Genomic DNA, 26,459 nt, shown 5'->3' on the forward strand with positions numbered 1-26,459 from the left:
GCACCAGGTTGGGGGAAGCTGATCTTAAAGGCCACCAGTTGGCCAATCCGGCTGTAGAGATAATAACGGACAGGGCCAAAGGAAAAATGGGCCGCGGACCGAAAGAAGAACGAGGAATCCGCCAGACTCACCGACTTCCCAACCTTACTCAGGCCCGTTCCAGTTCTCCTCAGATATTGGCCCCTCTCAGCCGACAAGGAAGTGACGACACCAACCGCCTTCTCGCGCACCAATCAGCACGCACCATTCCCGAAGCAGGCGGGACGCCTCCCCCTCCTTGGAGAATTTCATTTTTCGTTTTCCGCGGAGAAACGGGACATTTCATTTTCCCGCCTCTACCCAAGCCCCGCCCATCTGCCCCGCCTTACCCGCCCTAAGCCAATCGCTGTTCCCAACCGCCGCGTGATCAGCCTTCACACTCGCTTACCTCACCGACAGGGCAACCGGGCTTAGCCAATCAACGAAAGCTCTGAGGGAGCCATCGGTCCTCTCACTTTTCAATCACAGAGCCCTACCAGCCAATCATAACGCCAGCCCCGCCTTCGCGCCCCTCAATTCTTTCTCTCGCCTCCCTTCGGGGCTGTTGTTTTTCCTCCGCCTCCAGCTCTCCCGGCTATGGGCGGAGCCAGGAGCGGTCTCGTGCCCTCCTCCCTCCCCCGCCCTCCCGAAACTCCGCTATAAAAAGGAGAGGTGAGGCTGTGGCAGCAGCACTGCAGGGTGAGCGCGTCGAGTCATGAGGGGTTCTGGCAGGTGGCTGCTGCTTATTCTTATACTTCCCCTCGCCCTGGCCGGGGATGCTGACGGCTCTCAGGGCTTCTTCGCTCGCCCTCGCCTCCGCGCGGTGTCCTGGCCGGGTAGCGCCCCTGACCTCGACCCCCGCGTATACCGCACCTGCTACATCGACCAGCAGGTAAGAAGAAGAGGAGGAGGATTCGCCTCAAGACCAATGGAATCGGCCGCCTCTAAGGATAATGGGCCCCTCTACAGCTCTTAATTGTGCTTCTCTTGCTGCATTGGTTTCTGTTATGTGTGGTTTTTTATTGTATACCAACTCGGGAGGGCTACTGCCTTAAAAGGCGAGGCAGTGCGCTGTAGTGGTTAGAGAGCTGTACTGGGAGTCAGGGCACCTGGGTTCAAGTCCCCCACGCAGTCATGAAGCTGACTGGGAGACTTTGGGGCAGTCACTGACTCTTAGCTTGATCGACCTTGCAAGGTTGTTGTGAGGATGAAATGGTGAGGAGGAGGATCCTAGAAGCTGTTTTGGGTTCCTTGCAAGAGGGGGGGGGAGGGGTGGCACAAATGTAATTAATAAATAATAATAATAATTTATTTCTTACCTGCCTCTCCACTTGGATCAAGGAGGGGGACAACAGTGATTATAAAACATTAAAAACTGATTAAAAACATAGCATACATGATTAAAACGTCCTAAAAACATTCTAAAATTTCACTAGACAGGCCTGCTCGAATAGATCAGTCTTTATTTATTTTTTACATTTTTATACTGCCTAATACCCGAAGCTCTCTGGGCGGTTCACAAAAATTAAAACCATCATAAAACAACCAACAGGTTAAAAGCACAAATACAAAACACAGTATAAAAAGCACAACCAGGATAAAACCACGCAGCAAAATTGATAATAGATTAAAATACAGAGTTGAAACAGTGAAATTTAAGTTAAAATTAAGTGTTAAAAGACTGAGAGAATAAAAAGGTCTTCAGCTGGCGACGAAAGGAGTACAGTGTAGGTGCCAGGCAGACCTCTCTTTATTACTTTTTTAAATGCTAAAAGACTGTCAAGTTGATGAATCTCCAATAAAGGCTCCTGGGAAATACTTCCATAATTATCATCATCCAGTGGCAGTGATTTCTCTAGTAGCTCACTGCTACTCGATGCATTCGATGGCCAAAAAACTGAAATGAAGCAAGTTCATGGGAGATTCTTTTTCCAGCTGTGGCTGGAGGAGTGTTTTCCAGCAACCCTCAGACATCAATATTTTTAATTTTTTGACACTTATATACTGCCTCTCCTGAGGAAGGGCTGTAGCTCGATGGTAGAGGTCCTGCTTTGCATACAGATGTTCTCCGTTTCGATCCAAGGCATCTCGAAGTGGAGCTGGGAAAGAATCCTGCCTGAATCCACGGACAGCTGATGCCTGTCAGTGTTGGCAATACTGGGCTAGGTGGGCCAAGGCTCTGACTCTGTATAAGGCTGCTTCCTATATTTATTTACTGAGAAGCTATCAAGCATGAAGTGCTGGTCACCAGTTTGCATGGCTTTAAAAACGGGATTAGACAAATCCATGGTGGAGAGGGTTATCAATAGATACTAGTCCTATCTGCTTCCTCCAGTATTAGAGGCTATGCACACTACTTGCTGTGGAGCCCACGTGGGAGGGTGCTGTTGCACTTGTGAACTGCTTGGGGGTTTCCCGTGGGCAGCTGGTTGGCTACTGCGTGAATAGAATGATGGACAAAATAGCTCTTTGGGTTGATTGAGCAATGAGCAGGGCTCTTCATACGTTCTCAAGAAAGTAAAAACTGACTATGGGAAGATAGTTTGGCTAATGTGGCTGATTTATTTATATATTGCATTTCTGTCTTGCCTTCCTGGAACAAAAAAATTCAGAAAACAAATCAAAGACAGTAAAATGTTAAGGGAAAGGAAAGGCACCTCTAGTGCAAGCACTGAGTCATTACTGACTCTGTGAGGGATGCCAGCTTTCACTGACGTTTTCTTGGCAGGCCTTATAGCGGGGTGATTTGCCGTTGCCTTCCCCGGCTGTGATTACCTTTCCCCCAGCTAGCTGGGTACTCATTTTACCGATCTCAGGAGGATGGAAGGCTGAGTCTGCCACAACACAGGCTCTGAACACCAGACCTGGCTGCAGCTACTCCCTGCTCAAGCCAAGCACCACCGCTTGATATGCCTGAGGCAAGGGATAAAACCCACCTTCCTCCAAACTATGTGGAGAAAGGGGTTTAAATGGGGAAGGATTTTTAATATATATAATAATGCGCTGTGAGTTATATCTGCTTAGGTGAATGATTGTCAGAGTGGGTGTTAAATGTGTAAACTTATGATGATAAATGCCAAACAGACACGTGGGATTTTTGTGGTAGTTTAAAAACAAAACAATCAAAATTTATTTTTAAAAGTTCACAAGCTTTGTTTCAACTAACAACATTTAAAAACCTTTTTGAAACCTTTCATACAATCCTGTCACTCATTCACATACGCGCTTTCCTTTTTCTCACACAATCACTCTCGACCTTTCTTTATTCTCAGTATTGATTAATATACATCCACTATGTGCACACTGCACTCTAAAGACACCACTCTCTACCCTGACCCTCAAATTTCCCAGAACTTAAGTACCATAAACACAGAGAGCACTACAGATTCTAAGAGTACCTAACAAGTCCCCCTGAAAAGTTCTCTCAATCCCCTCAGTCCTTCCCTTATATATCGCTCCCCCCCCCCCCCGTCCCAAGACATTCTAACTCCGCCCACTCAGGCCAACATTCTAAAAATCACAGACTTACAAACTGCAGACATACATTTGGAATTGACTTGTGGTGTGTAACGCCACAGAGTCGACCCGAGTCGGCTGCCTGAAGCTAGCTTCTGCTGGGATCGGACTCAGGCCGTGGGGAAAGTTTCAGCTGCAGAAACTGCTGCTTTACCGCTCTGCGCCACACAAGGTCTGTGTTTAAAATGTTAAACACAGCCTTAAAAACCTTGACGCGGCTAAGAGCTGTCTGTAACCTAGTCTCCCTCTTTGCTGCTAATAGAACCTAGTTCTTTTACTGACGTGCAAACCCTCCTTTTGCCCTTCCACTTCATCTCTTGCAAGCAGAGGTTGACAGTTGGGAAAGCAAGTTCCTTGTGCCTTATAGGTTAAATGTCTGCAATTCTCTGCCTATCACAACTCCTCTATGTGCACTTGCCTGAGAGCAAGGCACATGGAACACGGTGGGACTTACTTCTGAGTATGCCTGCATAGGATTGTGCTGTAAAGTGTTAGTTGATACTGCGGACAATTAAAAGGGTTGAGTAAGTAATACTGGCCTGCTCTACAGGGCTCTTGTAAAAATGGCTGAGAATGAAATTATTTTTAAGTGGAACATAACGATTCAGTGGTAATCTCTAAACATTCTAAGCTAATAGTTGGGATAGGGGACTGCTATGTTATCCCAAGTACTGTAATCTAGCTCCAGGAGATGCCATCCTTTATATCACCAGGGGCTCATCCATTGTGTTGCACTGGTGATCTGCCTATTTCGATACTCTGTATAGCAAGTTGCAGAGCTCAGGCAGTTCAGTTCTCAGGTTGTGGATGTATATGCTGAAAGCAAACAATAAGCAAAAACACGGAGAGCCAGTGTGGTGTAGTGAGTGGCTAGAGTGTTGGACTGGGAGTCGGGAGATCCCGGTTCTAGTCCCCACTCAGCCATGGAAACCCACTGGGTGACTTTGGGCCAGTCACAGACTCTCAGCCCAACCTACCTCACAGGGTTGTTGTTGTGAGGATAAAATGGAGAGGAGGATTATGTACACCGCCTTGGGTTCCTTAAGAGGAAAAAAGGTGGGATATAAATGCAATAATAAATAATAACACTTCCTCTTTCTCTTATAAAAATGTACTGTTCTACCCGGTAATTACCAACCCTAGTTTCTGGTGAATTCTGAACCTTTGACTGGATCTAGACCTAGATGCATCCCCAGGCACGAGTCTATGGAAATTGGGGTAAGATAGACTCATAGAATAGCAGAGTTGGAAGGGGCCTAGAAGGCCGTCGAGTCCAACCCCCTGCTCAGTGCAGGAATCCACCCTAAAGCATCCCCGACAGATGCTTGTCCAGCTGCCTCTTGAAGGCCTCTAGTATGGGAGAGCCCACAGCCTCCCTAGGTAACTGATTCCATTGTCGCACTGCTCTAACAGTCAGGAAGTTATGTGATAAAGGATAAGGCACAGAAATGAACAAAGCAACACTGTATATCCTTCTGGATAATGTAAATTATATACTTAATAGCATATGACCGAGATAATAGGCAAACTTGTTTAAAAAATAGTGTGCAAAACATGAACTTGGTCTAAACTAGTGATTTTGATTATTATTTTTTGCTTGATTTAACTTGATTTGTTTTTAAATCAGTCCACCCTGACTGCTAATAGGGTGTGCAATGGGTGCAATCGTATGATTACAAAATTACCACTTTTTTTGTCTGTTGCAGCAAATTCAGCAGCAGCAGCGGGGGTGAGGTGAGTTCCAGTGGGGCATTGTGGCCTCCAAACCCTGGAAGTTGCCCACCTCTATCCTACTGAGATGTTTCAACATCTGCTTTATGGAGTAGTGACCTTTCCCACAACAGATCATTAAGTTATGGTCTGTGGGAAGTGCTGACAATGGGAAATGTGACTGATTAGTGGGTTGGAACAAATGTTGAACAATGACTTGAGCGCTGTCTTTTTAAAAAAAGGAAGTTTGGGTTGTCTGGGAAATAGTGGTTTATTTATTTTATTACATTTATATACCTCCCCATAGCCGAACCTCTCTTGGCGATTTACAAAAGTTAAAAGCAATGAACATTAAAAACATATATACAAAAATTTGAAATCATCAAAAGCATAAAAACTATCTATTTAAAAACAATATTGATTTAAAACAACTATTCTGGGGTCAATTAAAAATTCAGCATATGTTGTTAACCACCTGAGAGAAGAGAAAAGTCTTAACCTGACACTGAAAAGATAACAATGTTGGCACCAGGCGAGCCTTGTTAGGGAGATCATTCCATAATTGGGGGGCCACCACTGAGAAGGCCCTCTCCTTTGTTGCCATCCTCCAAGCTGCACTCGGAGCAGGCACTCGGAGGAGGACCTTAGACGTTGAGCATAGTGTACGGGTAGGTTCATGTCAGGAGAGGCGTTCCATCAGGTATTGTGGTCCCAAGCTGTATAAGGCTTTATTGGTTAAAACCAGTACCTTGAATTTGGCTCGGAAATGTATAGGTAGTCAATGCAAGCGGGCCAGAATTGGTCTTATATGTTCAAACCTTCTGGTTCCAGTTATCAGTCTGGCCGCTGCATTTTGCACAAGCTGCAGCTTCCGAACTGTCTTCAAAGGCAGCCCTATGTAGAGTGCATTGCAGTAATCTAATTTGGAGGTTACCAGAGCATGGACAACTGAAGCTAGGCTATCCCTGTCCAGATAGGGGGGCATAGCTGGGCCCCACCAACCAAAGTTGGTAGAAGGCACTCTATGCCACCGAGGCCACCTGAGCCTCAAGGGACAGAGATGGTTCTAGGAGAACACCCAAGCTACAAACCTGTAGTGGAACCACAGCTCACATGGATGCAGTGTCAGCACTATTTTAGTAGCAGGGGTGCTGATATCAGAATTCGATGTCCCCCCTGAATGTTCACAGTAACTGGGGAGGAAATGAATTTTCCCAACAATACTTTGTCTTTGTCTTGAAGGAGCAATTAAGACCCACTATCTTTACAAAAGATCTCCTCCTGGTGGATATAAAACTGCTAGAACTGATTTGTTGGTATGTATGCGAGAGCTGGACCATAAGGAAAGCTGAGCAAAGGAAGATAGATGCTTTTGAACTGTGGTGTTGGAAGAAAATTCTGAGAGTGCCGTGGACTGCAAGAAGATCAAACCAGTCCGTACTCCAGGAAATAAAGCCAGACTGCTCACTTGAGGGAATGGTATTAAAGGCAAAATTGAAGTACTTTGGCCACATAATGAGAAGACAGGATACCCTGGAGAAGAGGCTGATGCTAGGGAAAGTGGAAGGCAAAAAGAAGAGGGGCCGACCAAGGGCAAGATGGATGGATGATATTCTGGAGGTGACAGACTTGACCTTGGGGGAGCTAGGGGTGGCAACGGCCGACAGAAAGCTCTGGCGTGAGCTGGTCCATGAAGTCACGAAGAGTCGGAAACGACTGAACGAATAAACAACATCATCATCACATCTACCTGAGTTGTTGGACTCGAAGGCGTGACTATGGGGGCAGTCATGATGAGCACCTGCACTGCAAAATTTACCAATATGCCACTAAGACCCATGCTTGAGCAGACTAAAGGTCCATTTAGTCTAGCTTTCTGTTTACATGATGGCCACAGGTAACCCAGAATCAGGTCATGAGTGCAACAGCATCCTCCTAGCAACACTGCTTGGGATTGAAGTGGCACAATATCAAACTGTTACACCTGTACAAAGCGGAAGACCCACTCTTATTGGGGAGGAGGTTGCCTTAAATGTGGCAACTGGGTCAGTCACCTGACTCAAGTGTAAAGTTTTAATGTGCAACATGGCTGTAGATAACAAGTGGGGCCTGCAACAAAATGTTGTTGTATGGAGTGGTCATGTTAGTGTTCCAGTCAGCCAGCCACAACTTCTTTCAGGATTTTTTATTCCCTTTTTCATTCACTCACTCAGTCAGCAGCATGCTGCCATTCTCCTCTGTGATAGTATGCAGCATTTAACTGTTTTAGGTTTTTTTCCCTGAAGATGTTCTTGTACTTCTGCAAACTTCATGGCTCTGCTGACATCTCTCTTATGAATAGGTGGTGACATTTTGGCTACATAAGTATCAGCACTCCTGTACATCAGAGATCAGTTTTTTAAACATTGTATCTTGTTTTATTTTTGATCCAACTGCATTTTAAATTCCTACTTTTCCATGTTTTAGCTGCTTTGATATCTATCTTGTTAAAGTTAACTCTTTAAAGCTATTTTAAATTACTGCTTTTAAATTATTTTAATGTGTTCTTTTATTGGTTTTATTATACCTCTTTTGTACTTGTTTTGTCATGCATGTTGTCCTTAAAGCCACAACTATTGTTGTTTATTCGTTCAGTCGCTTCTGACTCTTCATGACTTCATGGACCAGCCCACGACTATAGGGTGACTCATAAATTGAATGATGTGAAGGCTGCCCTGTACATGTGAAACAGTCACCATGGTATGCCTGCATTAGGAACTTCTGTTTGCTTTGAGGATTGCTGTGTTGTGACATAAGCTTATTAGCCTTGCAAATAAGTATTGAAGGTGTGGTATGTATCCCAACTCTATGGTCCAGTCATACAGTTCCTCTTTCTTCACAATTAAGGGAACGGCTTGTGCAGCATCTGGAGAGAAATTAGACAATGACAGCTGCTTGTTACTCTTGGGATGATGTGAAAAGCGAGGTAGCAATGGGTGGGGCGGGGCAGCAATTCAGCTGGTCATCTGGTCACTCCTGATTTCAGGATATTAGTATGCCTCTTCCATCAGTAGAGTCTTATACACAAATGACAGACATTGGTCTGGGTTTTCCTACTGTTTAGAGCGAATGCCATCTAGAACATTGACTGGCATTGGTAGGTTGGAGCCTACAAATGGGGTACATGCAGCCTTGAACCTATGGGTGGGATACATGAGCAGTACAACTATTTTTTTTTTCTTTAGCTGTTAGGAGAAGTTGGGAGGAGAAACTGAAGGAATGGGAATGCAAAGTGGTTTGATATTCTGCATATCTTAACAGTTGTGCATCTCTTGGCAAAAGCAACTTTTCTTACTCTGAAAAAACTACGTTTGGCTAAAATGGTCTTCCCCTTACAACTGCTAGAGGTCTGGGTGCCCTGCTTTCCACTGCATGTGGTCACCCAGGAGAAATAAGGCAGTTGATGGTAGATCATGGGACATAGCTTTAATATTTTAACTTGGAGCTGAAGGGTGAGTCTTGGGTTTAACTTGAATGCTACTGAGCTAGAGGAAGCAACTGTTTATGGGCTTTAACTGTCTTGTAATGCTGTACGTAACAGACATGAAAACAAGTTTAGGTAGGCTTTCAAGGTAAGCCTAGAATATTGCATTTTTCCAGCTGTAGTAATGCCTTATCTCAGGGTGGCTCACGCTGTAAAAATAACTCCAGGGTGGAAGGTAAGGGATGTCGCAAGCCAAAACAATTATTGATTTAATAAGTGCCTCCAACTGTCTGTAAAAGGGAGGAAGGCACATGCAGTATCGCTTGCCATCGGTTTGTTTGAACGGACTTGTAATTAGTGTTTCCTGGTTTCATGCATGAGAGTAATTATATAGAGGTGTAAAAGCAATCTTCCATTCTGTTAAACAGTCACATTTTTGGCACAGGGGGAACCTTCATCAGCGTGCTGAAGATCACAACAGTTCAGTGCAATGGCTTGCAAACTGTTTCTTCTTTTTGGGGGGAGTTTTTAAAATATGCATGCATACATTTGTATATATCCATAGCAATAAATACATATGAAATGCATGAAAATACAACTTACTGGCAATTATATATGGGCTTCAACAAAAGCATCCATTTACACTGACCATTCATTAATTGTCATGACACAGGTAGATAATTTAAAATCACAATTATTAAAGACTGTTCCAGTACAGAAATTATCTGTAGAACCTTCTCCCCAAAAGAAGCAAATAATGGACATTGCCAAAATATGTGTTTAAAAGAAGCATTAGCTGCATTGTCAAACGTATGTTTAAAAGCATTAGCTGCATTGTCAGTAATTAGCCAAATTAGATTTAATTAATCCCTTATTAAAGAGGCATCGCAGTGTCCAGTAGTCATGAAACATTTTTTTTTTTTTGCTGAGTAAGAACTAGATGCAATAGGTATTGATGCCAAACTGGACATCCCCCAATTAGGCAGAATGGGACCATCCAATTCTCTATTCCATTTCTGTTTAAAACTGCATATATTTATTCACCAATACCAGGTATTTATAGGCACAAGATCGTGGGTTGCTTTGCCTGACGAAAGCCTCAGTAAGTGCTTTCAATAATGGCAGAGACTCTCCACATAAGGCACCCCATGGGACTTCTTGGTGGCAGTCAAGGCCAGCTCCATGATCTCCAGCATAAGAAGAAGTTTGGTGTGTTGACAAACCTCTGCAGATTTATTTATTTATTACATTTTTATACCGCCCAATAGCCGAAGCTCTCTGGGCGGTTCACAAAAATTAAAACCACAAAAAACATCCAACAGGTTAAAAACACAATTACGAAATACAGTATAAAAAGCGCAACCAGAATAAAACCACACAGCAAAGTTGTTTATAAGATTAAAATACAGAGTTAAAACAGTAAAATTTAAATTTAAGTTAAAATTAAGTGTTAAAATACTGAGAGAATAAAAAGGTCTTCAGCTGGCGACGAAAGCAGTACAGTGTAGGCACCAGGCGGACCTCTCTGGGGAGCTCGTTCCACAACCGGGGTGCCACAGCGGAGAAAGCCCTCCTCCTAGTAGCCACCTGCCTCAATTCCTTTGGCAGGGGCTCACAGAGAAGGGCCCCTGTAGATGATCTTAAGGTCCAGGTAGGTACATATGGGAGGAGGCGTTCCTTCAGATAACCTGGCCCCAAAACATTTAGGGCTTTAAATGTCAATACCAGCACTTTGAATTGGGCCCGGACCTGGACTGGCAGCCAATGAAGCTGGAAAAAGACTGGCGTGATGTGGTCTCGCCAGCCAGTCCCTGTTAGTAAACGGGCTGCCCTATTTTGTACCAGCTGAAGCTTCCGGACCGTTTTCAGAGGCAGCGCCACGTATAACGCATTGCAGTAATCCAAGCGAGAGGTTATCAGAGCATGGATAACTGTAGCTATCAGCTATGCAGATGCTCTTTTTGCTCAGTCTTGTGTGCCTGCTTCCCGTTCCTCACTTTTTGGAGAGTGGCAGTGGGGCAGTGTGACCTCCAGTGTTAGGGCCTATGTCCATCCATAACTGTGTCTGCTCTAATTGAACTGAAGTGCTTGAATGTATAAGAACCACCAACTTGGAACTGTCACCCCATGAGAAACAATAGCAGCAGTGGAAGTTGGGCTGAGGTGATGACTTGGAACACTGCCATCTCCCAGGTTTTCCTTCTTTATTACCACTGGGAAGAACAGAATCAGGAACTGATTCCATCCTAGCCTGGATGAGGTCTTGGATATGCTTTGAGAACTAGACAGTTCTGTGGTCTGCGGCTTGCTTTTTGTTCTTAATTTGTTCTGGTATTACCTGCTGGGCTGTTTTACTGTTAGCGGCTTTGACAATCAACAGAAAAGCAAAGTATAAATATAACAAATAAAACGGACAGTGCTGTGAGCAGAAGCTTCTAGGATCAATTTGCCAAGTTCTCCCTCCTCCTTGGCAGTACATTGAATGAATGAGTTTGGCCTGCTGCAGCTTCCCTTGGTAGTATGCTCTTTGATTGTACGACTAAGTCTGGAAGAGTGAAGGAAACAACACTCTTCCATTCCCTGACAGTCACTCATTACTTGCAGGACATGCCATGGGTGGTATAGCAGGATGTTCCCTGGCTTCTTCTGACAGACAGCCGCTTATATTAAGATTTGGCTGACCTGTGTCCTTTTTGGCTGGCGCTTCCATCACAAGGATGCAGTGGATGACAAAAGAAAATAGTGAAACAATAGCCCTTGAGCAACTTGGAAAGTGCGGAAGTAGTTGCTTGCAGTTTCTCAGTGAAACTTTATTTTTATGCACTTATCTGCAGGTCACACTGCAGACACTACTCTTTAAGGATGTGTGGAAACCAAAAGCTTCCTGTGTAATTTGCAGCTTTTTCCTTCATGGTAGTACTTAACACAGTAAACACAGTCCCACTACTCCATAGATTTTCCCTTCCTCTTTGGAAGCTAGACTGGCCTTGATCCCTTCCACCTTTCTCAGTGTCATTACTTGACATTGATTGGAATTACCGTATTTCTTCGATTCTAAGATGCACTTTCCCCCCTAAATTAACATCTCTAAAAATGGGGTGCGCCTTAGAATCGATGGCGTCTTAGAATCGAAGAAATACGGTATTCCTAGTTGTAGGCTGCTTGCTACTGTTACATCATATTTGTGTTCACCTCCTGCACCCAATTTACAAGTTCAATCGCAGCTTTTAAAGCTCAGCTAAAAACTTTTCTTTTTTCTAAAGCTTTTAAAACTTGATTTTGATCTGACTTTTATACTGTTGGTTTTACTCTACCCTGTGCCTGTTTGGTGCATTCTCTTCCCCTTCTTATTGTTTTATTATGATTTTATTAGAATGTAAGCCTATGTGGCAGGGTTTTGCTATTTTATTGTTTTACTCTGTACAGCACCATGTACATTGATGGTGCTATATAAATAAATAATATTTTTTCCTGTGGTACATATGAGGCTATCGCAACATTATGTGTAATACCTTTACAATTGTTCATGGAGTATCATGGTTACATAAGCTGCCCTTGCATCCCAAATCTCATTACAAAAGAAAGGTATGGCTAAGGTAATGTAGTTTTGCATGATACGTGGGTTTATTACCACACCCAAGCATAGAATTCGAAGGACACACATTTTCAGGTCAGCTGGAACTGCCACATTAATCTGTTTCTAGTACATCTGGAGCTCTCTGGATTGTTTCTTAGGCCACAGCTAGACCTAAGGTTTATCCTGGGATCATCCAGGGTTCGCCCCTGCCTGAGCACTGGATCCCCTGTGTATCACCTAGATGAACAGGTTTGACCCCTGGACGATCCAGGGCTAAACCTTAGGTCTAGTTAGGGCCTTAGTGTTCTTGAAGGTTCCTTCTGATTTGCAAAGAAATTGGTGGAGTGGTAATCGTGGCTCTACTGAATGCTTCCAGACTAACAGCAATGTTAGTCTGTTGCAGCAAAAATGAAGTTGTGACACGTTGAAGATTAGCAGATTTGTTGTGGCATAAACTGTTGTAGACTAAAGCCCAATTTATTAGACACATGATTATCCTGAGTTCTGTGTATTCGTACGTACACCCACACCCACCCACACACAGAGGATGAATAGGTAGAATGTATGTAGAATTCGCAGCAAAAAGATCAGAAGCATTTGAAATGCTGTAAGTACAGTGACCCTGTTCAGACAACACACTAATCCATGATGGTTAAGTGTTTTGAACTAACCATGTTGGCTTAACATGGCATATGAGTGGCTGTTTTCCTAACCATGGTTGCTATATAACCACAGTTTAACCATCCTCACTAACCACAAGCTGCAAAAGGGTTAGGAGCCCTAACCATGGCTTAGCATGTCGTCTGAACAGGCCAAGTGTAAACTTAACAGCAGCCAGTTGTTGGGTGCAACACAAACATGTTTGCATTGGTGAGCTTGTTAACACATATACGGTGATAAAAATAAATAAATAACCTTTGTCTCTGATCAAGCCATAGGTGATGAGAATTGAACCTATATGGCTCGGGTCCAGGTTATTTAAAAGAACGTATTCTCCCTTATGAGCCTGCCCGTGCTTTAAGATCTTCTGGAGAAGCCCTTCTTTCAGTCCCACCATCTTCACAGGCGCGTCTCGTGGGAACATGGGAGAGGGCCTTCTCAGTGGCTGCTCCAGTGCTCTGGAACTCTCTTCCTGGGGAAGCTAGGCTGGCTCCCTCCTTGATGGGCTTTCGGAAGCAGGTTAAAACTTTTTTGTTCCAGCAGGCCTTTGGAGAATAATCTGACACTCCCATCTATGTTAATGTCTTATAATTTTGTTGTGTATTTTAAACGTTTATGGTTTTGTTTCCCTCCCCCCCCCCCATGTATGTTTTAAACTTTGTAAGGCCGCCTTGAGGCCCAGCATTGAGCAAAAGGCGGGATACAAATAAATAAATAAATAATAACAACTTCAAGCTTGCTGTTCCACCAACTTCAATTAGCTACCTTCTCACTCTTGTTTCTGTTAGTTACTCATGGCTTAAAAGAATATTTGCTTCACATTTATAAAGCTTACCTGTAATGATTGGACGGGTGGATTTCAAATCAAGGCAATTTAAATAATGATTTAAACCAAGTTTCTTCTTGATTCTTTACATATTTTCTAAACAGTGGTGCAAATGTGATCACTAAGCCATGTTTATTTACAAGTAAAAAGATTGTTACTTACTCCAGCTGTTCTCAAACTCCCCCCCCCCCCCGGCTGACCAGTTGAAAATTACTGAGAGTCTGGGTGGATCACTTAGGATCACCCATGTTGCCTGGGAATGCTGAGATTGTCTAAAGGAGCATAGGATTGTGCACCTGGAGTGCAGTCCTGTAAATTGCACCCTCAGTGTTCAGAAGCCCCTGAATTTGGAAGGTTCTGATCATCCAATTTAGGGTGGGATGAGCCTCCTGCCCTGCATTTTTCACTAGACAGGCTTTTTTGCTGTGTGTGGGTATGGGAGAGGGCGGATCTCGAACTCCCCCTTCCGAGATTGGAGAGCTGCCTCCAACCTGGGGGAGTGGCATCCCTGGTATCCTATAGCCCCTTACACATTGTCTAGAGGCCATAGGATTGCTCCCTTAGTCCACTTCTTTGGTTCTAAACATTGAAGTGCGTAATTTGTATTTTAATAATTATGGGTGCCTGCTTTTTTGTGAGCAAAGTTCTGTGAAGTCAGATGGTAAATCTTTGGGGAGGAATGGGTAGACTGCACCAGTGCCACATTATGAACATCATGGGCCCTAGGCCAGGTCTTTGTTAGCCTGTTGGATAATCCCGGTCCGGTCAAAATGACCTCTCTCTCTGTCACCAAAGAAAAAGAAATCAAGTGCAAGGCAATTTCAGATATGCTTGACTGTTCTGCAGCCTTTGTACTGGACATTTGAACGGAGCTTAAAGACCATCCATGGATCATGGACCACAGTTTGGGAACCTTATTTATTTATTTATTACATTTTTATACCGCCCAATAGCTGAAGCTCTCTGGGCAGTTCACAAAAATTAAAACCATCATAAAACAACCAACATGTTAAAAGTACAATTACAAAATACAGTATAAAAAGCACAACCAGGATAAAACCACGCAACAAAATTGATATAAGATTAAAATACAGAGTTAGAGCAGTAAAATTTAAATTTAAGTTAAACTTAAGTGTTAAAATACTAAGAGAATAAAAAGGTCTTCAGCTGGCAACGAAAGCAGTACAGTGTAGGCGCCAGGCGGACCTCTCTGGGGAGCTCATTCCACAACCGGGGTGCCACAGCGGAGAAAGCCCTCCTCCTAGTAGCCACCTGCCTCACTTCCTTTGGCAGGGGCTCACGGAGAAGGGCCCCTGTAGATGATCTTAAGGTCCGGGCAGGTACATATGGGAGGAGGCGTTCCTTCAAATAACCTGGCCCCAAACTGTTTAGGGCTTTGAATGTCAATACCAGCACTTTGAATCGGGCCCGGACCTGGACTGGCAGCCAATGAAGCTGGAAAAGGACAGGCGTAATGTGATCTCGCCGGCCAGTCCCTGTTAGTAACCGTGCTGCCCTGTTTTGTACCAGCTGACATTTCCGGACCGTTTTCAAAGGCAGCCCCACGTATAACACATTGCAGTAATCCAAACGAGAGGTTATCAGAGCATGGATAACTGTAGCTAGGCAATCTCTGTCCAGATAATGGCAATTAAGTGTCAAAATACTGAGAAAATAAAAAGGTCTTCAGCTGGCGACGAAAAGAGTACAGTGTAGGCACCAGGCGGACCTCTCTGGGGAGCTCAGTCCACAGCTGGGGTGCCACAGCAGAGAAAGCCCTCCTCCTAGTAGCCACCTTCAACTTGCACTATTTTGTTCTTACAACCGGGCCGCCATCATCTCTATTTCACTATACTGTATATGTTTTTCATACTTTCTTTTTTTACTTGTAGAGGGAATGTCTTCGGTATATTTCCGTATGGGGTTTGAATTGCAATCAGTAGCCACAATACTTTGTGAGATTGGGTATGGGGATGTAGGAACCTGTACACTGGACAGTCTTGTCTTCTCTTCTTTCCAGTGTTGCTCCACTCTGATTTTGTATGGGTGGTGCTGAGTCTCGGCAAAGTAGCAACCCAATGAAATGCCTATTTTTGTAGGTAGACTGTAATTATAATTGAGAAATGCTTGTACTGATTCTTTTACATTAACTCGGTGTATCTGGTAGAGACATTGATTCAGTCTAAAGAGTATGTGTAAGGCTAACAGGCTATTCAGATTATTTGATATTAGCCCATTTATTCTTTAATAGAGGCCTAATATTTACTACTTTGTAAAAAATCAATTCTAAGTTTAGATCAAAACCCATTTTAAAAGTTAAGTTCTTCATCCACTGTCCATACCTGCCTGTTCATCTGGAAGAAACTCTTGTTTTTCCGCAGGTGTGGCTATTTGTCTGGGCTACAGTGGCAAGAATTCTGGGGTGCAGTGTTCCCAATACCGGCTCTCTCAAAGAAGCCTATTGTTGCAAGGAATACTTAACAAAAGATGTAATTTGGCAGAACAAAATGTTTATGGAGCATAGCCTATAGCTACAGTTTATCAGTTAGCAGTGCTTTTGACTTTAAACTTTTTTGCATACATGGTGTTACTTCAAGGGACAAAAATGTTTGCTGTTCTAGGACTGTTTAGCTGATGCAAGACATAACAAGAGTCAAGAGCCAGAAAATTTGCAGACAACACACAAAGTTTGTAAGCAGCTATTGACAGTACTGAATAACTACTGTTCTTCTGTTCCTAAGTTTCGACACTTTGTTACTAGAGCTTGGGGATAGCTGCTCCTCAAAGGAAGAGCTGCTGTGTGGCGTTCCACAAGGTGCTATCCTATCCCCAATGCTATTTAATATTTACATGAAACCGCTGGGAGAGATCATCCAGAGGCATGGGGCGGGGTGCTATCAGTGTGCTGATGACACCCAAACATATTTCTCTATGCCTTCGACATCGGTGTCAGCTCAGGATAGTGTGTCTCCTCTGAATGAATGCTTAGAAGCGGTAATGAGCTGGATGAGGAAAAACAAACTGAAGCTGAATCCAGACAAGACGGAGGTGCTTGCTGTCAAAGGCCACAACCTGGGATTGGAGGTGTGTCAACCAGTTCTGGATGGGGTTACATTCTCCCTAAAAGACTGTGTTTGCAGCTTGGGGGTGCTTCTGTATCAGTCGCTCCAAATGACAGCCCAGATAGATGTGACAGCCAGGAGTGCCTACTATCAGCTTCAGCTGATATGCCAGCTGCACCCCTTCCTAGAGTTAGAAGACCTAAAGATGATAGTGCACGAGCTGGTAACTTTGAGGCTCGACTTCTGCAATGATACCTTTGTGCCTAGTCTGGAAACTTCAATTAGTTCAAAATATGGCAGCCAGGTTGGGCACCGGTACATCTAGGGGTGACCATATTACACTAGTCTTAAAATCTCTTCACTGGCTGCCAATTAGTTTCTGGGTGAAGGATAAAGTGTTGGTTATCACCTTTAAAGCCCTACATGGTTTGGGTCCAGACTACCTGCGGGATCACCTTCTCCCATACAATCCGCCCCGCACACTCAGGTCCTCTGGGAAGAATTTACTTCAGTCAGCAAAGACTAGGCTGACAACCGTAACCCAGAGGACCTTCTCTTCTGCTGCTCCCAGACTGTGGAATAGCCTGCCGGAGAAGACTCATCAGCTTGTCAGTCTTTTAGCATTCAAGAAAGCTATCAAGACAGATCTCATCTGGCAGTCCTATCCAGTGGAATTTTAGTATGCTTTTAGGATGTTTTTTAACAGTATATACTAAGTTTTTAATCAGTATTTTATGTACTTTATGCTTGGTGTTGTTCCCCGCCTCGATTTAATCAGAGAGGCAGGTAAGAAATATTATTATTATTATTATTATTATTATTATTATTATTATTATCTGCAAGCAGCCCCTGTGGAGCTAATGCAATATTTAAATAACACTGCCAACTTCATTGGTCTTTCCCATAGACGTGGCACCCTCTTCCTATGGGGAGCTGATTCTATGGCTTGAGGTCCTGTAATTATGCCCTCAAGCATGTTGGGGTCACTTCAACATTACCTTCAATGTACTGGAGCCGCTCGTGGGTAAGTGGTTTCTATACAGCTCGGGAAACATAAAACAATCATCAAAGTGAGACTACGCTATGCGACTGGCAGTTACACTTTATTACAGTATTTATATACTGCTGCTTTAATCCTAATAGTTCAGCACATTTCACAATAATAAAGTTCACTCTGCATAGTCATCATAACGCATATCATGGCATTAGAGAAGATATTTTCTGAATACTGTTCCGTTGGCTCCTAGGTTTTTAATATGTAGCCCCTCTCCCTCTGATGCAGCCAGGTGAAATGGCTGCTGATGGAGACAGACAAGCTGAAGCATTAGTTAAGAGCCATCAACTTTTAATAGGAGTCTGTTAAAAGAGAATCAAAGATAATGCAGGGCCGTGTAGACCAGGATCAGTAACACCTTGCTATATGAGATATAAGGATGGCATGATTGAAGGGTGTAGGCCTCAGTGATTTAGCAAAATTGACTGTACAGCTGAGTTTTTCAGAGAGGAAACTTTCCAGTTAATGCGGTGTCAACAGCACATGCAAAAGCCTTTGGTTATTCGTGAGCTGGGCACACAATCTGCAATGATGGGAAGCTCCCTAGGAAAGACGGTCGCTATCTTGTCTGAATGGACCCCAATGATTTGAAGTCATATCTTTGACACCCTGCTGCATAGAGAAGCTATAATACCAATCAGGTGAAAGCCCAAGTCTTTCAGGATATCAGTGAGACAGTGTGGTGTAGCGGTTAAAGTGTTGGACTTGGATTTGGGAGATCCTGGTTCTAGTTCTTCATCGTGGTCTCTATGCATCACACATATGGGCTCTGCGCCTGCGCTGAGACCTAGATCGGAACCTCCAATAGCTAAGCGACACGCTTTTGGGCGGGAACCCCTCCCCACGCCACTGCGCATGTACAGTGGGTTCCCGCCCTTACCTCAGTTTTTTTCCGTCCGCCATTGTGCTAGACGCTAGTTTCTAACCTCCAGAAAAGAACTATTTCAATCTCTTCTACTAAAATTCATATACTTACCTTTTCTTCTCTTTCAACTATTCTCTTTTTCTCCTATAAAAAAAAAAATATTAGTAGATATAGTAAAAAAATTTTCCAACGCTTCAGCTGAGGCGAATGGCAGTGAAGGCCCCATTTCGTAAATGCGTGTCCTGTGGGGCTAAACTCCCGCCGACGGACGGGCATTCTTTGTGTGTACTCTGCTTAGGAGAAAGCCACAAAGTTCAATCGTGTCACCACTGTATGGCGTTCACAAAGCAGACGCGCAAAAATAGAGCAGACAGACTTCGCTCTATCTTGTGGGAGAAGGCGCTTCGAGCTACCGAGCCAAAGAGGGCCAAAATGGACAAACCACCTACAAAAACCTCCGATACCGAACTTGAAATATCCTCGTTCGTAGTGGGAGATGAGACCGTGGCGCACTATAGGGCTGAGATACCCCTCACGCCAGGACGGTCGCTAGCGAGCTCCGCGGCTAAAAAACTTTCAATAAAAGCCCGGACTCCTAGATCCTCCGAAATGGAGAAGAAGAAGAAGAAGAAGAAAAGGCTGGAAAAGTCCTCACCGAGGCATTCTGGAAAATCAAAATCCAGCAGTACCGTGCCGACCTCGCTACCGACAGCGACGGCAACTTCTTCGGTACCGAACCAGCCATCGATACCGTCTATAGTATCGACACCCGCTAGGCGGAAACAACATGAGCCCCCGAGCCTCTCAGAAGGGGAAATCAGAGATTCGGCCTCAGCGGCCTCAACACGAGACCCGGCACGCCTCACAACAACAGATGAGGCGGCCGAAGTGCCTAGACCTGGAACACCTAGACCTGCTCCAATTGAAGTGCAGCAGTCTCCTAGGCCGGATTGGGATCGATCTTCCCAGGTTGCTTACTATAGACCTGAAAATAGGTACTATGACTGGGAAGGCTATCGGCCACACGACTACCTTCCCGAGGGAAGGAGGCTACAATACCCTCCGGAAGCATATTTTGCTTATCCGCCGCCTCCGACAAGGGTCTGTCGAATACCGGTGGCTCCTCCGTTGTCTCACCATTCATCGCCAACATCAACCCTTCGACATCGAGTCGACGCGTCTCCGCGTCGACCGGCACCACATCAAGAACAAGCGCTGCAGCCTATTCAACAGCAAATTGAGGCGCCCTCTTCACCAGACAATGACTATCCTTCGGATTCGGAATCTGCACTCTCTATCGCTCCATCAATCCCATCACCAGAAGACGCGGTCTACTCAACTGACCCAGCTTCGCCGTCGGATGACTCTGGGAGATTTGCTGAACACGTTCTAAGAATGGCTCAATCCCTAGGTTTAGATATTCAAAAACCAGAAGACCAGGTGCAAGACAAGATCTATGATGTCTTCCATACCGAAGATAATGCACCGGTAGCCATCCCATTGCCTCAAACGTTAATACAAACTGCCCAGCTGGCATGGAAGACTCCTACATCCAATCAGCCTAATTCTAGGAAATTAGAGGCTATGTACAGGATTCAAGACAAGGACGCGGGTTTTCTATTGCAACACCCAAAACCCAACTCCATAGTTGTGGAATCGGCACAAGGCCGATCACAAAGATCCCACTCGGCACCTACCGACAAAGAGGGCAGGAAGCTCGATGTAACTGGGAGGAAAATTTATTCTTCCTCATCACTTGGCATCAGGGCAGCCACTTATGAAGCAACAATGGCCCGGTACCAACTATTTCTTTGGCAGAAGATAGGGTCACTGTGTGATCACCTTCCAGAAGATAAAAGGGAATTAGCCAGGGTATTTCAATCTGAAGCTACTGCCATAGCCAGGCAGCAACTGTCCACAGCGAGACACCAGACGGATTGCCATTCCAAGGCTATGATGGGCGCCGTAGCCTTAAGAAGGCACGCTTGGCTCAGGTCTGCTAATTTGACAACGGAGACCAAAACCAGAATTGAAAGCCTACCCTTCGACGGGGAAGGACTTTTCAACTCCAAGACGGACGAGGCACTAGATACCATCTATAAGGCCCGTACGACAGCTAGAAGGATGGGTTTCAATGCACCATCCCAACAATACAAACCGCGTCGTTGGACAAAACCACCTGCCCAACAATACCAAAACAGGCCATTTTATCAACCCCATCCTAGGCAACAACAACAGCAGTTGCAGAAGAAAAGGCCCTTCCAGAGTCGATTCCAGGGGGATAAACGTCAACCTGACTTTAGCAAAAAACAGCGGGTTTGACTCCCGTGCCCCAAATCTACCACCATTTTTGAACCGCCTAGCACCCCATTTCCATCAATGGGAGTTAATAACAACCGACTCCTGGGTGCTCACTATCATCAAGCAGGGCTACGCCATCGAATTCGATGTCCTTCCTCCTCCTTCGGGACCGAAAGTAACAGCACCGTCCGCACCTCTTCTCCTCGAAGTCCAGACCCTCCTAGCGAAGGGAGCTATCTCTCCGGTGCCACCACATCAAATCAACCAGGGATTCTTCTCCCGCTACTTCACGGTCCCGAAGAAGGATGGCGGTCTTCGACCTATCATGGACCTAAGAAATCTAAACAACTACATCTGCCCCAAGAAATTCCGTATGACAACGGTTTCTTCGGTACTCCAACTCCTTCACGCAGGCCTTTGGTTCGCGGTGGTAGATTTGAGGGACGCTTATTTCCATATAGCGATCAGGGAGTCACATCAACCTTACCTGCGATTCGCCATTGGAACTCAACAATTCCAATTCTCCGTTCTCCCTTTCGGACTCTCGACGGCGCCCAGGGTCTTCACGAAGACGATGGCAGTAGTCTGCGCCCATCTAAGACAAAAACAAATTTTCATCTATCCATACCTGGACGACTGGCTGCTGGTAGCGGAGAACAAATCCACGCTACGAGACAATATATCTACGACCCTCAATTTATTGAACTCGTTAGGCCTCTGGGTCAACGAAGAGAAGTCCATTCTAACTCCTCAAAGGAAGATAGACTTTATAGGGGTGACCTTATCATCCCTGGATGGCAAAGCTTTCCTTCCTCTGGCCAGAGCAAAGACGCTTCACGACTCCATCGTCGATATCGAGAAGCGAACAAGACACTCAGCCTGGACAATTCAAAGGCTACTGGGCTTGATGGCAGCCACTACGGCCGTCATCACGTTTGCGAGGCTTCGCATGAGAGTTTTACAAGGATGGTTCCTGAGAACGTTCGACCTTCGCCTCAACGCTCACAGAACTTTTCTCTCCATCCCGAAACAAGTACGGGCATCGCTGAAATGGTGGCGCTCGATGGGGAATTTGTTGGAAGGCGTCCCGTTTCAACGACCATCGCCTTCGGTAACGATCGCTACCGATGCCTCCATGGAAGGCTGGGGAGCCCATTGCAACAACCTTACTGCACAAGGGCGATGGCCCCCCTTCCTGAAGGAAGAGCATATCAACCACCTAGAACTCTTGGCAGTGGAGTATGCGATAAAGACTTTTGCCCGGATCATCGAGGGCAGAAATGTCCTGATAGCCACAGACAACACCACGGTAGTCTGTTATATCAACAGACAGGGTGGAACCAGGTCGTACCCGTTGACTCGATCTGCAACCAGAATATGGAATTGGTGTATAAAGAGGGATACTTACCTTGTGGCGGTTCATGTTGCAGGGAAGGACAATGTCATCGCAGACTCACTCAGCAGGTCCTTCCACACCGACCACGAGTGGGAGCTCGACGTCGATACCAGGGAACACCTCTTTCGATGCTGGGGGTATCCAGCCGTCGACGTCTTCGCCACCGAGGGAAACGCAGCCTGCTCCAGGTTCTGCAGCAGAGCTGGAAAAGGAGAAAATTCACTAGGAGACGCATTCACAAGAACGTGGAAAGGAAATCTCCTGTACATCTTCCCTCCGTTCCCTCTCCTAACAAGGGTCCTAGCGAAGATCACGATGGACAATTCGGACTGCATCCTAGTAACACCGTGGTGGCCAAGACAGGCCTGGTTTCCGCATGCTCTTCGTCTATCGAGACAAATTTACATCAGGCTCCCGTCGATACCGAACCTCTTGTCTCGACACCAGGGCAAGGTTCGGCATCCAGATTTATCCACACTGAAGATGACGGCGTGGAGGATAATCCCAACGCCTCTCTCGGTACCGTAAATTTAACAGTTGATCAAATATTGATGGCATCGAGGAAACCGTCAACGAGGAAATCTTACGCCAAGAAATGGCAAAGATTCCTAATTTTTGCTTCAAAGAGCAATCAGCCAGCAATCTCATGTCCTATTTCTACAATACTAGAATATTTGCTGTCGCTTTACCGACAAGGTCTAAGACTGTCCTCGATCAGGGTTCACCTAGCTTCGATAGCAGCGTTCCATGACGGTGTCGAAGGGTATTCGCCCTTCTCACACCCCCTCTCGAAAACATTCTTGAAGGGGTTAAAAAATACGATACCGACCATCAAGAACGTCGTACCTTCATGGAGCTTATCTGTGGTCTTACAGTCACTGACTGCTAAACCCTTCGAGCCTATGGCTACAGCCGACCTTAGACTTTTATCATTTAAGACAGTTTTCCTGATAGCCATCACCTCTGCGAGACGTGCAAGCGAGCTTAGAGCTCTCAGAATTGACCCACCTTTTACAGTGTTCCATAGGGACAAGGTCGTTTTACGCACTGACCCTTCATTTCTACCTAAGGTGGTGTCGAACTTTCATGCCTCCCAGGACATTATTCTCCCAGCGTTCTTCCCGAGCCCGACGACGGCAATCGAGACTTCTCTCCATACGCTCGATGTAAGGAGAGCCCTAGCCTTCTACAAAGCTAGGACTGAAAGTTTTAGAAAAACTAAACAGTTATTTGTTTGTTATGGAGAGCCATCTAAGGGCTTGGCCGTCTCGTGTCAGAGACTATCAAGGTGGATTGTAGAGACAATTAATCTTGCCTACTCTGTATCAAAATTGGAACTGCAACAGTCAGTTCAGGCTCATTCCACTAGAGCTGTAGCAACATCTGTTGCATTCAGCAGGGGAGTCTCCCTGACAGATGTCTGCAAGGCTGCAACGTGGTCTACTCCATCCACGTTTGTCAGGCACTACAACGTGGACACTCGAGCCCGTCAGGACTGCACCTTCGGGAGAGCTGTGCTCTCGGAAGTCCTGAGATGACAACTAACCTAAAGAGCTCTGAGGCTGGGACATGATTCACCAACCCACCTCCAAAGGTATGTCAGCTTGCTACTCGCCCATATGTGTGATGCATAGAGACCACGATGAAGAAATGCAGGTTGCTTACCTGTAACTGTAGTTCTTCGAGTGGTCATCTATGCATTCACACAACCCACCCACCAACCCCACTTGGTGGCATATGTTATTCTTTATTAGAGCACTGTATACATGTGTTATGATACATCTGAAACTGATTAATTATATTCATGTTTATGGGAGCACGATGTCAGACTCCTATGAACTGAGGTAAGGGCGGGAACCCACTGTACATGCGCAGTGGCGTGGGGAGGGGTTCCCGCCCAAAAGCGTGTCGCTTAGCTATTGGAGGTTCCGATCTAGGTCTCAGCGCAGTCGCAGAGCCCATATGTGTGAATGCATAGATGACCACTCGAAGAACTACAGTTACAGGTAAGCAACCTGCATTTCCCACTTGGCCATGGAAGCTCACTGGGTGACTTTGGGCCAGTCAAAGGCTCTAGCCCAACCTACTTCACAGGGTTGTTGTTGTGAGAATAAAATGGAGAGGAGGAGGATTGCATACACTGCCTTGGGTTCCTTGGAGGAAAAAAGGTGGGATATAAAAGTAATAGATAAATATTTTCATTGCTTCATGAAACTGTCCACTTGGACACCTTGTTTTGAAGAAGAAATCACCTGTGCTGGCAATCTTCTGGTCTATAGTCTCTGCCTGAATGTGTGTCTGTATTCTTCCATGAAATTTGAATCAGAAGGAGCTTGAGTTGGAGGGCAAAAAATTTTGGATGAAAAATAGCTACCACTACCCTTACATTCAGACATGTCTGATCATGTTTCTGGCAACCTTAGTAGCTCTTAAGATTCTGGCCTTGATTTGTAAGCTTCTTAGGTGTAGAGGCCTCTTTGTGCTTGTTTTTCCAAAGCACCATGTATTGGGACTGTAAATGGTAATTGAACTAGACGCATCTAGGGATGTGCTTCATGAATGTCTAAGCCATGTGGGAGCAATCTTCAGGCAACATATGTGCGTAGGGACGGCTGCGTTTGTAATTAAAAACCAAGTGTGATTCCAAACAAAAGGAAGCCTGCATCAAACTGTCATTTAAGGGCATCCTAAGTAATCAAAATTTTAGGAGAGAAACAATTAGTATTTCATAAGGCCTGCTAAAATTAGTCATGTATTGTGGGCAAATCCCTGGAGAATTTAATTGACAAGGTGGAGTGAGTTCCGATCGGATATTTTCCTTCTGGGTATTGCTTTCAGTTGGCTGCATGACATGAGCTCCAGATGACTTCATCAAAGCAAACAGGGCAGTTAAGCAGCAAACTATTACCAACAAACACCTTATGAAACTCGCAAGTGTAATCTGGAGCACAGTCTGTTCTGGTAGAAAGAAGCTTCCTATTTGTCAATCTAACCCAGTATTGTCTTCCAACGGAGCCTGCTTCACTTGCCTTTTCCTAAGGGTAAGACAAAGGGGAGTGAAGCCAACTGAGCTCCCTCAAGGAGCCAGGGCTGCCTTGAAGTGTCATCTCCTGATGGAGCAGTCTCCCCTCTCCCATCGCGGGTGGGGTGGCGAGCTTCAGCTGGGGAGGAGCCTCAGGGGGGCTTTGGTGGGCCAAACTCAGACCATGGACTGGAAGTTCCTCATCACTCAACTACTCTTGACTAACAGTGTCCTAGACAGATGCGTGTTCCCAAGGCTGCCTTCCAACTTTGCAGAATTCTAGAGCAAGTGTCACCCTTGGTGCTGGAGACACAATTGCTGGGCAAGCACACTTTGAAATGGCATCTCACAGCCAAGAATGTGTGGGGCGTCCAGGAGCATCGCTGTGTAGAAAGAAAACTTGTTGACTGTCTCTGTATGTTACAGCCATGGTGAGATTTGAGTGCCTGCGACACAGTGGTTGACGAGTGAGCATCAATCCTCACCAGGATGTGGGAACTGATCCCTTATTCTGAGGTGATAGCTGCCGTGGTGACATACAGTAGGCTTGAATCTACTCAACCAAATTTCTGTTCTTCCTTCTGATGCTCAAAACACAGTTGAATCATAAAGCAGATATTCCCCCTGGAATTAAAACTCCTGCATAATGTAGGATTTTGAATAAAACAAGTACGTATCTGATGACAAATATCCATCAGAACAGAATCATAAGTCCTTTTTCGGTCAGTGTTTTTCTGTTTCTTTCTTCCTCTTCTGCCTTTTGAAGCTTCTCGGTTTATGCATGAAACGTCACTGCAGTGACAAAGGCATTGCTTTTTCTGGACTAGGGATCAAAAGATGCTATATGAAGCTAGAATGCCAGGCTGACTTCCTCTTTTGGTGGGTGGTGGAGTATTTTCACAATGATTTGACTTCCTTGCTTCCTGCTTAGCTTTTAAACTCCACTGATGTAATTCGAGAAGAGGAACTGTGTTGGACTGGTATAGCAA

General features: G+C 45.1%; 1 protein-coding gene across 1 annotated transcript in view; it reads left to right on the forward strand.

Annotated features, from left to right (window-relative positions):
• Positions 1–750: 750 nt before the first annotated feature.
• The window catches only part of PRCP (prolylcarboxypeptidase), a 47,788-nt gene continuing 22,079 nt past the window's right edge, over positions 751–26,459 (forward strand). Inside the window, exon 1 of the mRNA XM_063127861.1 lies at positions 751–910. The gene's annotated coding sequence lies outside the window, so the exon portion shown is untranslated. The remainder of the gene's footprint in view (positions 911–26,459) is intronic.

The sequence above is a fragment of the Elgaria multicarinata genome, chromosome 5 (assembly GCF_023053635.1).
Source record: "Elgaria multicarinata webbii isolate HBS135686 ecotype San Diego chromosome 5, rElgMul1.1.pri, whole genome shotgun sequence".
NCBI lineage: Eukaryota > Metazoa > Chordata > Lepidosauria > Squamata > Anguidae > Elgaria > Elgaria multicarinata.